This window comes from Arachis ipaensis, chromosome B7 (genome assembly GCF_059453495.1).
Source record: "Arachis ipaensis isolate K30076 ecotype BB chromosome B7, ASM5945349v1, whole genome shotgun sequence".
NCBI lineage: Eukaryota > Viridiplantae > Streptophyta > Magnoliopsida > Fabales > Fabaceae > Arachis > Arachis ipaensis.
In genome coordinates, this window is record NC_142442.1 from 93,121,106 (window position 1) to 93,135,811 (window position 14,706).

General features: G+C 41.6%; 1 non-coding gene across 1 annotated transcript; it reads right to left on the bottom strand.

The window, feature by feature from the left end:
* Window positions 1-12,468: 12,468 nt before the first annotated feature.
* Window positions 12,469-12,576, bottom strand: LOC148553384 (small nucleolar RNA R71). The gene has a single exon (XR_015893816.1). It is a non-coding gene; the product is annotated as a small nucleolar RNA R71 (small nucleolar RNA).
* Window positions 12,577-14,706: the final 2,130 nt, after the last annotated feature.

Consider the following 14,706-nt stretch of genomic DNA (forward strand, 5'->3'; position numbering starts at 1 on the left):
GTTCGATTGGCTGGACTCCCTTGTCCTAATGTGTGTCTCTATCGTGGATGCTAAATTTTGTGTAGAGCTGAGGAAACGTCATAGGATTTGTGGTAACAGTGCTCGGGAGAGGGATTATGAGCTTGTAGCTCCTGACTCTGATGAGAGGGCTTGTTTTCCTACTTCCGTCGAGGGAGAGCGTCCCTTCTTCTATGCCTATGAATATTTCTTCAGCCAGTTGGACGTTACTTTTTCTTTTACTACTTTCGAGACCGACTTGTTGTGGTCATGTAACATTGCTCCATCCTAGCTTCATCCGAATTCCTGGGGTTTTATCAAGATATTTCAACTGCTTTACCAAGAGTTAGGCACAACACCTTCTCAAACTCTTTTCCTCTATCTTTTTGTCTCAGCCATGCCTGGAGGTTCTTCCAAAAAGAAAGCTTCCTGGGTTTCTTTCAGGTCGGCCCAGGGGCATAAAATTTTTGCCATGTACGATGAGTCTTTTAAGGATTTTAAGAATTATTTCTTCCGAGTCCGTGCTATTGAGGGGGTCCGCCCCTTTTTTCTTGATGAGAATGACGAGCCTACTTTTCCTCTAGAGTGGCAAAAGAATGTAAGAGTGCCTCGTTATACATGGGAGATGCTTAATGAGGTTGAGCGGGCTTTTGTAGTTGTTCTTGAAGATTTGTGGGGGGAACCACCCCATCTGGATACAAAAAGATTTTTGAGTGATCCATCTTTGGTTCGAACTGCTTTGGGTACTGTCTGACTTGTTTTTATACTTGTTTCTTAGTTTTGCTTCTCCTAGGTTGTAACTCATCATTATGGTTGATTCTGTATTTTCAGAGATGTCAAAAAACAATGATTCCATGAAGGCCTACAAGAAGAAGAAGAAGAAGGCTGCTGCTGCTCAAGACATCTCGGCCAAGGCGGCCGGAGAGGGATCTTCGCAAGTTCCATTGAAGCCGCCCGTGCCGAGTTCTCCTGGGCCGAGGAAGGTGATTCCCACTCCTCGAGTTCGTCTGAAGGATCCTCCACAGACTTCTGCCACTACTTCTGGTGCTCCTCCCAACAAGAAACAAAAAACAATTGAGGCCTTTAACCTTGACGCCCCTGATTTTAATGCAATCGAGTTCGTAGATCAGCAAATCGCTCCCTACGGTGCCCTCCCCATGGATGATGTATCAATCCTTCACCATCTGGATTTTATGACCCGAAACAGTGTTAAAATGGCATATATGGGGGCTGCCCTATATCGAACTGCTCAGAATCTTCCTCTCCATGCCACCAAAGAATTTATGGAGGAGGCTAAACAGGAGTTCGACTGGATGAAGGGCCTGAAGGAAGAGCTTGAGGTAAAGGTAGCCAAGTTGGAGAAGGATCTGGAGAACGAAAAGGCGAGTTCCCTTGCTCTGGCAGCTTCTGTGCGGTTGGCCGAGGACACGGCATTGAGGCATAAGGACAGTTACGTTACATCTTATCGGGAGGTGGTGCATCTGAGGGAGGAGCTGGAGTCTGCCCGAGTAGACTATTCCGAGCTCCAAGGTCACCTCGTCGGCAGCGTGAACGCTGCCTATGATAATTTAAAAGAGCAAGTTCAAGTTCTTGCTCCTAAGGTTGACCTTACTCTCTTTAGCTTGGACAATGTTGTGAGGGACGGTACGATTGTCCCCGATGACCAAGATAATGATGATCTTGATCCTCCCCTTGTGCTTTCTTCCAAGGTGTCTGCTTCTACAGTTCCTCCGGCCGAGGTTGGTCATTCCGTTTCTGATCCGGACTGTCAGATCTTGAACTGGGATGATGGTACCGTGGATGCTGTGCCTCTCCAGGCTCCCCCTCCTTCACCCCAGACTGGTGCTGCTAAAAAGTCTTCTAATCTTTAGCTGAGTTTTCTTTGGATATTTGCGTAGTTGGCCCGGCTTGTGGGCTTTAAAACTCTTTATTTTGAATATTTTGCTAACTGTTGGTACTCCTTTTGGTTGCTTGTTTAGCAACTTTTGTTTTTAAAAAACAAGTGGCTTTCAAGCTTTTGGGCTTGACCCTGAAGTTTTATAATATTCTATTCTATAGCATGCTTGTTCACACATGTCTTGGCACATTTCTGGGTTTTTAGAATACTGGAGCCTTGCTGCTCGGCCTCTTTGAACTGCTTTTTACTTGGAGGTCGTAGATGCACGGATCCAATTCGTATTTCGGTTTGCTTGCTCTTACTTGTATTTATCCATAACCAATTTCTTTACGTTGGCCCTCTTTCCAGTGGTTTTTGTAGTCTTCTTTTTTGGGCCTTTGTCCGACCTCTTTTAGGGACTATTTTCATAACTTGTTTTTGTTGGGAGGCTGACTTCTTTACGTCGTCCTTTTCCAAGTTATTTTTGTAGTAGACCGACTTCATCATGTTGATATCTTCTAAGTTATTTTGTAATCCTCTTTCTTGAACCTTTGTTAGGTCTCTTTCAGGGACTACTTTTTATAACTTTTCGTAGGAGGTCGACTTCTTTACGTCGTCCTCTTTCAAAGTTATTTTTGTAATCCTCTTTCTTGGACCTTTCTCAGGCCTCTTTCAGGGATTACTTCTATAACTTTTTGTTTTGGGCCGACTTTGTCATGTCGGGCCCTTCTAAGTTATTTTTGTAATCCTCTTTCTTGGACCTTGTCAGGTCTCTTTCAGGGATTACTTTTATAACTTGTTTGTAGGAGGTTGACTTCTTTACATCGTCCTCTTCTAAGTTGTTTTTGTAATCCTCTTTCTTGGACCTTTGTCAAGTCTCTTTCAGGGATTACTTTTATAACTTGTTTTTTGTAGGAGACCGACTTCGTCACGTCGATATCTTATAAGTTATAGAAATTCCTCTTTTATAGGGTTGGCCAGACCTCTTTCCAGGGATTTGCTGATAACTTGGGTTGACTTGGTCTGATTTTTCAACGTCGGCCAGTCTTTAAATTATTATTTAGTAATCCATAAGACCTCGTCAGGTTCTTTTTCCGGATCACTTTCGATAACTTCTTGCATTATTTTGTGTTCATCTTTGCCGATTTGTAGAAGGTGGTTTCTATCATTGTTTGGTCGACCTTTAGATGAATCGCGTTTTCATCTTTATTGGTCTTTTATCGTGATCGTGCAGTGAATCTGTTTTTCACTTTCTGCCGATCTGTTGCTTTATAATCGAATGATGAATGCTTCAGATTAATGCGTCTTGAGAATTTGTAGAATATCTAAAATATATTTTATTCAAAAGAAAGTGGAAGTATATACATGAGGGAATTTTTCATCCCTTCAAGTCGGGTAATTTCTGGATCTCAACTTGGTGCCTCATTAAAGAACCTTTTCAGGAAAAAGAGTGCATCTTATGGTGAGATCTTTTACCTTCTCTAGCTATAGTACCTTCTTATGTTGCAGGCGTGCCATGATCTGGGAAGCTCTCGTCCATCGAGTTCGGACAGTCTGTAGTAGCCCTTCCCAAGTACTTCTATGACTCGGTAGGGTCCTTTCCAGTTTGCTGCCAGCTTTCCTTCTCCGGGTCGAGTTGTTCCAATATCCTTTCGGATTAGGATGAGATCATTCTCAGCGAAACCTCTTGGCACTACTTTTTGATTATATCTCGAAGCCATTCGGCGCTTTAGCGCTTCTTCCCTGATCCGAGCTCTTTCTTGGATTTCCGAAAGTAGGTCGAGCTCTTCTCTTTGAAGTTGAGAGTTGGCTTCTTCATTGTAGTGGACTACTCTAGGCGACCCTTCCTCGACCTCTACAGGGATCATTGCCTCCACTCCGTACGCTAATCGAAATGGTGATTCGTTTGTGGTGGAATGTGGCGTAGTTCGATATGCCCATAGGACTTGTGGAAGTTTTTCAGCCCAAGCTCCCTTTACATCTTGCAATCTCCGTTTCAACCCAGCCAATATGACTTTGTTGGTAGCTTCGGCTTGTCCATTGGCTTGAGGGTGTTCGACGGAGGTGAACTGGTATTTTATGTTCAAGTTGGCTACTAATTTCCTGAAGCCTGCATCTGTGAATCGGGTGCCATTGTCTGTGATGATGGAGTATGGGACCCCAAACCTTGTGACAATGTTTCTATATAGGAATTTTCGACTTCTTTGAGCAGTAGCATTAGCTAGGGGTTCTGCCTCGATCCACTTTGTAAAATAATCTACCCCTACTATGAGGAATTTAACTTGTCCCGATCCCTGAGGAAAGGGTCCGAGAAGGTCGAGTCCCCATTTTGCAAATGGCCAAGGTGAAGTTACGCTGATGAGCTCTTCTGGCGGGGCGATGTGAAAGTTAGCATGTTTCTGGCATGGTGGGCATGTCTTTACAAACTCTGTAGCTTCCTTTTGTAGAGTTGGCCAATAAAATCCCGCCCGGAGTACTTTTTTGGTGAGGGCTTGTGCTCCGAGATTATTACCACAAATGCCACTGTGTACTTCCTCTAAAACTTCCCTTGTGTGGGAGGTCGGCACACATTTTAATAGTGGTATTGAGATCCCTCTTTTATACAGGGTGTTATTTATGATAGTGTAGTACTGAGCCTCCCGTTTTAACCTCTTTGCCTCCTTTTCATCTGTTATGGCTAGGACTTTTTCTTCTTCCGAGATTGACGGGTTTTGGAGCATTTCCTGGATGAGGCTTCTATTGTTGCCCCTGGTTTGGTGCTGGCTAGTTTTGAGAGTGCGTCAGCTCGGGCATTTTGTTCGCGGGGTATGTGGCAGATCTTAAATTCCCCGAGTTGTCTGAGCTGTTCCTTGGTTTTATCCAAATACTTTTTCATGGTGGGATCTTTGGCTTGGTAGCTCCCTATTATTTGTAAGGTGACTACTTATGAATCTCTGAAGATGTTGAGTTTTTGAGCTCCAACCTCCTTAGCCAGTTTTAAACCAGCTAGTAACGCTTCATATTCCGCCTAGTTGTTTGAGGCCGGGAATCCAAATTTGAGGGAGAGCTCAACTTGGGTTCCTTGGTTGCTTTTTATTATCACACCTGCGCCGCTTCCCTTCTTATTCGAAAAATCGTCCACGTAGAGATTCCATTCTGTGGGGGCTTCCAAGGTATCTGTGAATTCTGCGATGAAGTTGGCCAAGTACTTCGATTTGATTGCTGTCCGAGCTTCATATTGGAGGTCGAACTTGGATAACTCGACTGCCCATTGTAAGATTCTGCCTGCTAGATCTGTTTTCTGCAGTATCCCTTTTATAGGCTGGTCGGTTCGAACCTTATGGTGTGAGCCTGGAAGTACGGGCGAAGTCGTCGAGATGTTAGTATGAGAGTATAGGCAAACTTTTCTATTTTTTGGTAGTTCAGCTCGGATCCCTGCAGCGCTTTACTAATGAAGTAGACGGGTTGTTGCCCGCTTTCGTTTTCTCTGACTAGTGCTGAGGCTATTGCCCGAATTCCTACCGCGAGGTATAATACGAGTGGTTCTCCTTCTCGTGGCTGAGATAGGATAGGTGGCCGTCCCAAGAATTCTTTAAATTCTTGGAGGCTTGCTCACATTCTGTTGTCCAATCGAACTTCTTTCCTTTCCTTAAAGTAGCATAGAAGGGGAGAAATCTTATCACTACTCCTGCTAAGAATCTGGATATGGCTGCCAATCTCCCATTGAGTTACTGCACTTCTTTGACACAGGTTGGGCTCTTCATCTTGAGTATAGCTTGACATTTATCCGGATTTGCTTCAATCCTCTTTATGTGAGCATAAAGCCCAAGAATTTGCCTGCTTCTACTGCGAAGGTGCATTTTGCAGGATTGAGTCGCATGTCATGCTTCCTTATGGTGTCGAACACCTGGGCTAGGTCGGACAACAATGTCTCTTCACTTTGTGTCTTTATTAACATGTCGTCTACGTAGACTTCCATAACTTTCCCGATGTGATTTGAAAAGACTTTATTCATCAGCCTTTGATAAGTAGCTCCCGCATTGAAAGGCATCACTATGTAGCAGTAATTTGCTTTTGGTGTTAAAAATGAGGTCTTTTCTTGATCTGGTGGGTACATAGGAATTTGATTATATCCGGAATATGCGTCCATAAATGAGAGGTATTTATATCCGGATGAGGCGTCCACTAGGGCGTCGATACTTGGGAGTGGATAAGGATCTTTTGGGCAGGCTTTGTTGAGATCTGTATAGTCGGTGCACATTCACCACTTTCCATTTGATTTTTTCACCAAGACGACGTTAGCCAACCATAGTGGGTACTTGACTTCCCTCATGAATCCTGCCTCCAGTAGTGCTTGTACCTGTTCTTCCACAGCTCGGGATCGTTCTGGCCCAAGTTTTCTTCGTCTCTGCTATACCAGCCGAGATCCTGGATAGACCGCCAACTTGTGACACATTAGCTTGGGGTCTATGCTTAGCATGTCTGTAGCTTTCCATGCGAAAAGATCGACATTATCTCGTAAGAACTGTACTAGTAATTCTTATGCGTTTCCTTTCAGAATTGTGTCAATATTAGTTGTTTTGTCCGAGGTGTATCCGATCTAAACTTTCTCTACTTCTCCTTCAGGCTGTGGACGGAGTTCTTCTCGTCTCTGAACTCCACCAAGCTCAATTGTATGGAACTCTTCTCCTCTACCTCTGAGGTTTAGACTTTCGTTATAATAGCGGCGTGCCATCTTTTGATATGCTTTTATCGTAGCTATCCCTTCTGTAGTTAGGATTTTCATGCATAGTTGTGGAGTCGAGACTATTGCGCTGAGTTGATTTAGTGTTGTCCAACCTATTAGGGCATTGTAGGCTGAACTCACGTCGACCACAATGTAGTCTATCTTGAGTGTTCTGGATTGGTTCCCTTTTTCGAAAGTTGTATGTAGTGACACGTATCCCAGTGGTTGTACTGGGGTATCTCCCAGTCCGAACAGGCTGTTCGGGTATGCTCTAAGCTCCTTTTCTTCTAAGCCGAGTTTGTCGAAGGCAGTTTTGAATAAGATGTCGATAGAACACCCTTGGTCTATTAATGTGCGGTGGAGATTGGCGTTTTCCAGTATAATGATGATGACCATGGGATCGTCGTGTCCTGAGATGATACCAGATGCATCTTCTTTGGTGAACGTGATTACAAGGATGTCGGGTGCTTCCTCCTTCCCTTCGACATGATATACTTCTTTGAGGTATCTTTTGTGGGATGATTTGGAAATTCCACCTCCTGTAAATCCTCCGTGTATCATATGGACATGTCTTTCTGTCGTACGAGGTGATCGCTCAGCTCGTCCGACATCTTCATCTCTTCGTCATTTTCTTTGTTCATCATCTCGGGTGGCTAGATACCGATTTAGTTTTCCTTCCCTCACTAATTTTTCTATGATGTTTTTTAAGTCGAAGCACTCATTGGTGGAATGTCCTCGGACCCAATGATATTCATAGTATTTGTTCCGATTTCCTCCTCCTCTTTTAACTTTGAGTGGTCGAGTTGGGGGTATCTTTTCTGTGTTATAGACTTCTTTGTAAATATCCACAAGGGACACCCGAAGAGGGGTGTAATTATGATATTTTTTTATTTTTTCGCCCGTTCGATCTTCCTTTTTCTTGGATTCTTTATCTTTATCTCGGTAGGTGAAACTGAATTTCGAGGCTTCTCCAAGTCGGGAATTTTCTTCCATGTTGATGTACTTCTCTGCCCGCTCTTGTACCTCATCTAGGGATGTGGGATATCTCTTTGATATAGATTGGCTGAAAGGTCCTTCTCGTAAGCCGTTGATGAGGCCCATGACGGTAGCCTCTGTTGGTAAGCTTTGTATGTCTAGGCATGTTTTGTTGAATCTTTCCATGTAGTTGCGAAGACTTTTCCGATCTCCTTGCTTGATACCTAGTAGACTGGGAACATGCTTAGCCTTGTCTTTTTGGATGGAGAATCTGGCCAGCAATTTTTTGGCCAAGTCGTCAAAGTTGGAGATGGACTTTGGAGGTAGGCTGTCGAACCATCTAATTGTTGTCTTTGTGAGAGTCGTTGGAAAAGCTTTGCAGCGAACGGTGTCTGAGCCGTCGGTGAGGTACATTCTGCTTCTGAAGTTGCTGAGGTGATGGTTGGGATCTGTAGTGCCATCAAACAAAGTTATATCCGGAAGTTTGAAGTCTTTAGGGATTTTAGTCTTCATGATTTCCCTAGTGAATGGATCTTGATCCTTGCGAGAGTTGTCCTCAGGGGTGGTCCGGGTAGCTTTTGCTTTGAGATCGGCTTCAAGTTGTAGGAGTTTATCTTCTAATTTTCGACGTCGCCTTACCTCTCTTTGTAGATCCTTGCGACTTCTTGTTGGTACTGGTTTTCTTTTTCGAGTTGCTTTAGGTGATCTTGAAGTGCTTCTATTACTCCCGGATGTGATGAGTTTTTGTCTCCGTTAGATTCTGGAGTGTCCTTTGGTGTGGCATCCGTGTTTTTGTGCGGTATTCTGTTCTCTAGATCTGAGTTGTGGTTGTTATCCTATTCGTCTGCCATGGTGATGGGATGACTTCCAGGTTCCCCGGCAACGGTGCCAATGTTCCGATGGTTACCTGAAACTGGAGGTCGATTTCGGTCGAGATCTTCTGTACAGGTCGGTGCCGACGTGTCCAGCCGGTGAGTGGCAGCTGGTGCTGTCGCGTCCAACTTATTGATCTAGCTGCACTGCTATTCCTTCGTCACTGGAAGGTGCGGGGTACCTGCAAGAGACTCTGATGCTTAAGTTAGTGATGAGCGGATAATTTATATACTTTTTGGCATTGTTTTTAGTATGTTTTTAGTAGGATCTAGTTACTTTTAGGGATGTTTTCATTAGTTTTTATGTTAAATTCACATTTCTGGACTTTACTATGAGTTTGTGTGTTTTTCTGTGATTTCAGGTATTTTCTAGCTGAAATTGAGGGACTTGAGCAGAAATCAGATTCAGAGGTTGAAAAAGGACTGCTGATGCTGTTGGATTCTGACCTCCCTGCACTCAAAGTGGATTTTCTGGAGCTACAGAACTCGAAATGGCGCACTTCCAATTGCGTTGGAAAGTAGACATCCAGGGATTTCCAGCAATATATAATAGTCTATACTTTGGCCAAGAATTGACGATGTAAACTGGCGTTCAACGCCAGCCTTCTGCCCAGATCTGGCGTCCAGCGCCAGAAAAGGATTCAAAACCATAGTTGAACGCCCAAACTGGCATAGAAACTGGCGTTCAACTCCACAAATGGCCTCTGCACGTGCTAAACTTAAGCTCAGCCCAAACACACACCAAGTGGGCCCTGGAAGTGGATTTATGCATCAATTACTTACTCATGTAAACCCTAGTAGCTAGTTTATTATAAATAGGACCTTTTACTATTGTATTAGGCATCTTTTGATCATCTTAGGATCTTAGGATCATCTTTGGACGCCTGGTTCTTAGATCAGAGGGGCTGGCCATCTCGGCCATGCCTGGACCTTCACTTATGTATTTTTAACGGTAGAGTTTCTACACTCCATAGATTAAGGTGTGGAGCTCTGCTGTTCCTCAAAGATTAATGCAAAGTACTACTGTTTTCTATTCAATTCTTCTTATTTCTCTTCTAAGATATCCATTCGCACCCAAGAACGTGATGAAGGTGATGATTATGTGTGACGCTCATCACCATCTCCCTTATGAACGCGTGCCTGACAAACACTTCTGTTCTACATGAATTAAGCTATAATGAGTATCTCTTAGATCTCCTAACCAGAATCTTCGTGGCGTAAGCTAGAATGATGGCGGCATTCAAGAGAATCCGGAAGGTCTAAACCTTGTCTGTGGTATTCTGAGTAGGATTCAATGATTGAATGACTGTGACAAGCTTCAAACTCGCGATTGTTGGGCGTTAATGACAGACGCAAAAGGAGGGTGAATCCTATTCCAGCATGATCGAGAACCGACAGATGAATAGCCGTGCCGTGACAGGGTGCTTGAGCATATTATTCACTGAGAGGAGGGGATGTAGCCACTGACAACGGTGATGCCCTTGCATACAGCCAGCCATGGAAAGGAGTAAGACTGATTGGATGAAGATAGCAGGAAAGCAGAGGTTCAGAGGAACGAAAAGCATCTCCATTCGCTTATCTGAAATTCCTACCAATGAATTACATAAGTATCTCTATCCCTATTTTATTATATCATATTCGAAAACACCATTACCACTTTATATCTGCCTGACTGAGATTTACAAGGTGACCATAGCTTGCTTCATACCAACAATCTCCGTGGGATTCGACCCTTACTCACGTAAGGTATTACTTGGACGACCCAGTGCACTTGCTGGTTAGTTGTATCGAAGTTGTGACAATTATGAATTAAGATCAGAGCACCAAGCCCTGGAGCCATTACCAGGATTTGTTCGAGCCTGGAGATCACAATTTCGTGCACCAAGTTTTTGGCGCCGTTGCCGGGGATTGTTCGAGTTTGGACAACTGACGGTTCATCTTGTTGCTCAGATTAGGTAATTTTCTTTCTGTTTTATTTTCAAAAATTTTTCAAAAATCTTTCAAAAATCTTCTCACCTGTTTTCGAAAAAAAAAAAAAATATTTTCAAAAATATATTTTTCTTCAAAAATTTTAAGAATGAATTCTAGTGTTTCATATAACATGTTTTAGCTTGACTGGCCATAAAGCCATGTCTAATTCCCAGGATTTTGATTGAGGACTATGAATTCATTACTTCCTTTTTCCCAAATGTTTTCAAAAAAATTATACAAAAATCCAAAAAAAATTAGAAAATCATAAAAATCAAAAAAATATTTTTTGTGTTCTTGTTTGAGTCTTGAGTCATGTTATAAGTTTGGTGTCAATTGCATGTGCATCTTGCATTTTTTTTCGAAAATTTCATGCATTCATGGTGTTCTTCATGATCTTCAAGTTGTTCTTGGTAAGTCTTCTTGTTTGATCTTGATGATTTTTTGTTTTGTGTCTTTTCATGTTTATCATATGCATTCTTGAATTCTTAGTGCGTAAGCATTAAAGAATTCTAAGTTTGGTGTCTTGCATGTTTTCTTTGCATTAAAATTTTTCAAAATTATGTTCTTGATGTTCATCTTGACATTCATAGTGTTCTTGGTGTTCATCTTGACATTCATAGCATTCTTGCATACATCACATGTTTTGATCTAAAAATTTCATGCATTGCATAATTTTCATGTTTTTCATAAAAATTTCAAAAATCAAAAAATTATCTTCCCCTTTTTCTCTCATCAAATTCGAAAATTTGAGTTGACTTTTTCAAAAATTTTTAAAATCAGGTTGTTTCTTATGAGTCAAATCAAATTTTCAATTTGAAAATCTTATCTTTTTCAAAATCTTTTTCAAAATTCAAAATCTTTTTCAAAATTCATGATTATTTTTGAAAATTCCAAAAAAATAATTTTCAAAAACCTTTTTCTTATTTCATATCATAATTTTCGAAAATAACATAATCAATTAAAGTTTTGATTCAAAAATTTGAAGTTTGTTACTTGCTTGTTAAGAAAGATTCAAACTTTAAGCTCTAGAATCATATCTTGTGATTTCTTATGAATCAAGTCATTAATTGTGATTTTAAAAATCAAATCTTTTTCAAAAACTAATTTCTATCATATCTTTTCAAAAAAAATATCTTCTTATCTTATCTTTTTCAAAATTTGATTTCAAAATATCTTCTCTAACTTCCCAACTTCTTATCTTTTCAAATTTGTTTCAACTAACTAACTAACTTTTTGTTTGTTTCTTAACTTTTTCAAAACTACCTAACTAACTCTCTCTCTCTCTCTAATTTTTGAAAATATCTTCCCTCTTTTTCAAAAATTTCTTTTTTATTAACTAATTATTTTTATTTTTTATAAAAAAAAAAATTTCGAAAAAAATACTAACCTTTTTCAAAAACTATTTTCAAAAATTATTTTCGAAAATTTTCTTCTCTCTCATCTCCTTCTATTTTTTTATTCATCTACTAACATCTCTCCCTCATTCAAAAAAAAAAAAAAAAAAGAAAAAAAAAGGGGATATCTATTATTATTATTTTTCTGTGCCTTCTTCTTTGTCATATGAGCAGGAGCAAGGACAAGAATATTCTTGTTGAAGCAGATCCAGAACCTAAAAGGACTCTGAATTACAACTAACCAGTAAGCACCTGTTAGGAATTTTCAAACAAGAAGAGGAGATGGCAGCCGAAAATAATAATAATGCAAGGAGGATGCTTGGTGACTTTACTGCACCTAATTCCAATTTACATGGAAGAAGCATCTCCATTCCTGCCATTGGAGCAAACAACTTTGAGCTGAAACCTCAATTAGTTTCTCTAATGCAGCAGAACTGCAAGTTTCATGGACTTCCATCTGAAGATCCTTTTCAATTCTTAACTGAATTCTTGCAGATATGTGATACTGTTAAGACTAATGGAGTAGATCCTGAAGTCTACAGGCTCATGCTTTTCCCTTTTGCTGTAAGAGACAGAGCTAGATTATGGTTGGATTCTCAACCCAAAGACAGCCTGAACTCTTGGGATAAGCTGGTCACGGCTTTCTTAGCCAAGTACTTTCCTCCTCAAAAGCTGAGCAAGCTTAGAGCTGATGTTCAAACCTTCAGACAGAAAGAAGGTGAATCTCTCTATGAAGCTTGGGAAAGATACAAACAGTTGACCAAAAAGTGTCCTTCTGACATGCTTTCAGAATGGACCATCCTGGATATATTCTATGATGGTTTATCTGAGCTATCAAAGATGTCACTGGACACTTCTGCAGGTGGATCCATTCACCTATAGAAAACGCCTGCAGAAGCTCAAGAACTCATTGACATGGTTGCTAATAACCAGTTCATGTACACTTCTGAAAGGAATCCTGTGAATAATGGGACGCCTATGAAGAAGGGAGTTCTTGAAGTTGATACTCTGAATGCCATATTGGCTCAGAATAAAATATTGACTCAGCAAGTCAATATGATTTCTCAGAGTCTGCATGGAATGCAAGCTGCATCCAACAGTACTCAAGAGGCATCTTCTGAAGAAGAAGCCTATGATCCTGAGAACCCTGCAATAGCAGAGGTGAACTACTTAGGTGAACCTTATGGAAACACCTATAACTCAACATGGAGAAATCATCCAAATTTCTCATGGAAGGATCAAAAGCCCCAACAAGGCTTTAATAATGGTGGAAGAAACAGGTTTAGCAATAGCAAGCCTTTTCCATCATCAACTCAGCAACAGACAGAGAACTCTGAACAAAATGCTTCTAATTTAGCAAATTTAGTCTCTGATCTATCTAAGGCCACTGTAAGTTTCATGAATGAAACAAGGTCTTCCATTAGAAATTTAGAAGCACAAGTGGGCCAGCTGAGTAAAAGGATCACTGAAATCCCTCCTAGTACTCTCCCAAGCAATACAGAAGAGAACCCAAAAGGAGAGTGCAAGGCCATTGACATAAGAGCCATGGCCGAACCTGTGAGGAGAGGAGAGGACGTGAATCCCAAGGAGGAAGACCTCCTGGGACGTCCAGTGATCAATAAGGAGCTTCCCTCTGGGGAATCAAAGGACTCTGAGGCTCATCTAGAGACTATAGAGATCCCATTGAACCTCCTTATGCCCTTCATGAGCTCTGATGAGTACTCCTCTTCTGAAGAGAATGAGGATGTCACTGAAGAGCAAACTGCCAAGTTTCTTGGTGCAATCATGAAGTTGAATGCCAAATTATTTGGCATTGATGCTTGGGAAGTTGAACCTCCCTTGTTCATTAATGAACTAAGTGATCTGGATCAACTGACATTGCCTCAGAAGAGACAGGATCCTGGAAAGTTCATAATACCCTGTACCATAGGCACCATGATCTTTAAGGCTCTGTGTGACCTTGGTTCAGGAATAAACCTCATGCCCCTCTCTGTAATAGAGAAACTGGGAATCTATGGGGTGCAAGCTGCTAAAATCTCACTAGAGATGGCAGACAGCTCAAGAAAACAGGCTTATGGACAAGTAGAGGATGTATTAGTAAAGGTTGAGGGCCTTTACATCACTGCTGATTTCATAGTCCTGGATACTGGAAAGGAAGAGGATGAATCCATCATCCTAGGAAGAGCTTTCCTGGCCACAGCAAGAGCTGTGATTGATGTTGACAGAGGTGAAATAGTCCTTCAATGGAATGAGAACTCCCTTGTGTTTAAAACTCAAGGATCTCCCTCTGCAACCATGGAGAGGAAGCAGAAAAAGCTTCTCTCAAAGCAGAGTCAACCAGAGCCCCCACAGTCAAACTCTAAGTTTGGTGTTGGGAAGCCACAACCAAACTCTAAGTTTGGTGTTGAACTCCCATATCCAAACTCTAAGTTTGGTGTTGGAGAGTCTCAACAAAGCTCTGCACATCTGTGAGGCTCCATGAGAGCTCACTGTCAAGCTATTGACATTAAAGAAGCGCTTGTTGGGAGGCAACCCAATGTTTATCTAATTCTTATTTTTATTGTTTTTCATGTTTTCTTAGGTTCATGATCATGTGGAGTCACAAAATAAATATAAAAATTGAAAACGGAATCAAAAACAGCAGAAGAAAAATCACACCCTGGAGGAGCATCTGTCTGACGCTCAAACGCCAGAACAGAGCATAGTTCTGGCGCTGAACGCCCAGAATGGGAGCATCCTGGCGCTGAACGCCCAGAACAAGCATGGTTCTGGCGTTCAACGCCAGAAATGGCAGCAAAGCGGCGTTGAACGCCCAAAATGGGCACCAACCTGGCGCTGAACGCCCAGAGTTGTGTGCAAGGGCATTTTACATGCCTAAATTGGTGCAGGGATGTAAATGCCTTGACACCTCAGGAT